At 48.8% G+C, this 2798-nt stretch overlaps 1 non-coding gene across 1 annotated transcript; it reads right to left on the reverse strand.

The window, feature by feature from the left end:
* Positions 1–714: 714 nt before the first annotated feature.
* LOC115031149 lies at positions 715–819 on the reverse strand. The gene has a single exon (XR_003836774.1). It is a non-coding gene; the product is annotated as a U6 spliceosomal RNA (small nuclear RNA).
* Positions 820–2798: the final 1979 nt, after the last annotated feature.

Consider the following 2798-nt stretch of genomic DNA (forward strand, 5'->3'; position numbering starts at 1 on the left):
CACTTTGTAGACCAGGCTGGCCTCGAACTCAGAAATCCACCTGCCTCTGCCTCCCAAGTGCTGAGTTTAAAGGTGTACGCCACCACTGCCTGGCTTTTGTTTTTTTTTTTTTTTTTCTTAAGGTAGCTGGTTCCATGCGACCTCAGCCTGGTGTCTGCATTTCCAAGGTTGCAGGAGCAGAAGCGGAAAAGAGCCTCAGTCTTCTCCTTAGAAGTCTTTGCAGCACCAGTCTGACACTGCCAGGAGTCACAAGCACGCTCGGTTTTTACAATAAAACCCAGGAGGGGCTGGTGAGATGGCTCAGTGGGTAAGGGCACCCGACTGCTCTTCCGAAGGTCCAGAGTTCAAATCCCAGCAACCACATGGTGGCTCACAACCATCCACAACGAGATCTGGCGCCCTCTTCTGGAGTGTCTGAAGACAGCTACAGTGTACTTATATATAATAAATAAAAAAAAAAAAAACAGGGATTCACATGATGTCACCATGCCCCAAATAGAAACCCAGGGAAGTAAGCAGAGGCCAGGATCAGGAGAAGCATTTGCAGTCTAAGTACCAGCAAGCACACTCTTGTGAATGGGGATGCTGGAGATGAAACCCAGGGCACCGCGTATGCTATAAAGGCCCTTTACACTGAGCTACAACCCCAGCCCTTCTGCCTTATTCGCTTTATGTATTTATTTGGTTGTTGTGGTGGGGTGGGGGAGAGCCCTAGATGCATTTGAACATTTCGCACGTTTGCATGACATCCTTGTGCAGGGTCCATGCTGATCTTCTCAGTGTGGTTCTGATTCTAGTATCTGTGCTGCCGAATCAGATGCTGAGGATGCGTTGGAATATGCCTTTATCGTGTCATTGGTGACAATGGGTTCTAGATAATTAAATGGCAGTATTTCTGCACAGCTGGATTAAGGCCCTTCCTGGGGAGCAGACATTGCCCTACCAAAGTTGTTTCCCTCCAGCTTCAAGCAGTGGTCCTTGGGATGAGCACCAAAGGGGTGCTTGATGAATGACCGAGGAAAGTCTGTCAGCAGAGGGTCTAGTGTTTGAGTACTGGCTCTGACTCGGTTTCCTCAGTTCTGAAAGGATTTTCTGGGTCATTATAGTCTGTTATTTCCAAGAAAGACATTTTACCTGAAGACATTTGGATAGTATAGCTATTCAATTAGTTAAGTTTAGTTGTCCCTACACAGTAACACAGTGGAGTGAACAACCCCTCAAGACGACCCTCATGGACTCTGATGGTAAAATCTAGTTACCAGATCTCCTTGACCTTGTCCAGAACCACTGGGTATGTAGCTCCATTCTAGAAATGATTCGGGCCCTTGGACTTTTTTTTTTTTTCTCTTGTTTACCATTAGGATATTTCCTTTCTCCATGGGGATTTTTCTGGAAAGGCCACACGACTACTTCAGAAAGCTGCCCTGTTGCTGAGCGACAGAGGTGAGTTTCAGAAAGCTGCCCTGTTGCTGAACGACAGGGATGAGTTTCTTCTGCTCATTGGCAACCAGAGAAACCGTTCTCCGTCTATGAAGAGAGAAGGCTAGGCTGCTCAGTTGGCCAAGGCCGAAGGGAAAGTCCAGGCACCTCTGATGATGCCAAAGCTACAGTAGGAGGCCGTGGTGGGGGGGGGGGGCAGGGGGGCTGGTGGCTAGGCAGAGTTACACTGAGGCCTTGCTGGAGCTACACAAGGGGAAGGAAACGTCCTCTCTGTCCAGCTTTGGGCACAACTAAGGAACAGGAGCTACGAACGCTTCAGCATATCTTCCCTGCCCTGTCCCTCCAGGCCACGGTGAGGGATTCCGAGTAGGGCTTTAAGTATGAACCTGTCTCTTAGCTATTTCCCTTCAATACCAACTGAGCTCAAGACAAAAAAAGACAATCCAAGCTTTGTGTGATGGTGCTTCCCAGGACCGTCACCAAATGAGCCACTGCACTCAAATATTTGTTCTCAGATCTGCTCCTGGGGATCCAAATCAACAAGCTCTTTTCTCCCCAGCCTGGCCCTTATACTCTTTGCCTCCAGCACTGAGCTTCTCCTTCTGGAAGGTTCTAAAGACATCACCCTTCCTGTGACGTCATGTCCCAACCACCCAGTTCCCTCAGCTAAGGTCCTGGGCTTCACATAGACTTCTAGCTGTGATTGTATGTGGGCGTATTTGACTTTGCTCTCACTAGAAACTATGACTTACTCATCTTTGTAAACCGAAGCCGCAACAGGATGCTTTATACAGAGTAAAAGCCCAATAAATATTTGATGAATGAATAAAGGACTTCCCTGACGTCACTGGTTTCCCGCAGAATCCTTCTGCTCTCAGGAAGGAGGCAGAAGCCCTATTCCTGACCCACAGTCCTGGGCCAGGGGAATTCTTCTCAAGCCTGGAGAAGAGGTTGGGAGAGCTCTTTAGCTCTGCCCACAGAGCATGCCACTATGATCTTAGAGGACAGGAACCCACCCCTTCCTTCTCAGGCTGGTCATGCCCAGGAATCCAGAGAGTAAATTGCAAGGGCGTGGAAGAAGCCAGGCCTGAGGGCTAGTCCAAATCCAGGGGCCTACATTACGAAATGACCTTAGATAAGACTTAGGCATTTAAAGAAGCCATCAGTCCTTGAGGGAGCAGCTGTATTTTTAGGTTTTATCTCTGGATGGTGGTAAAGCCCAGCCTTGGTGTCAGCTGAGGGCTGAGTAAATATCCCCAAGGGGATGCAATCCTGCAGAGGAATCCAAAGCAGTTGGTGAGCAGCAGCCAGCGTTGGGGTTCACACACTGGTTCGGTTGACTCTCCAAAGTCAGCTGT

Source organism: Mus caroli, chromosome 5 (genome assembly GCF_900094665.2).
Source record: "Mus caroli chromosome 5, CAROLI_EIJ_v1.1, whole genome shotgun sequence".
NCBI classification, from domain to species: domain Eukaryota; kingdom Metazoa; phylum Chordata; class Mammalia; order Rodentia; family Muridae; genus Mus; species Mus caroli.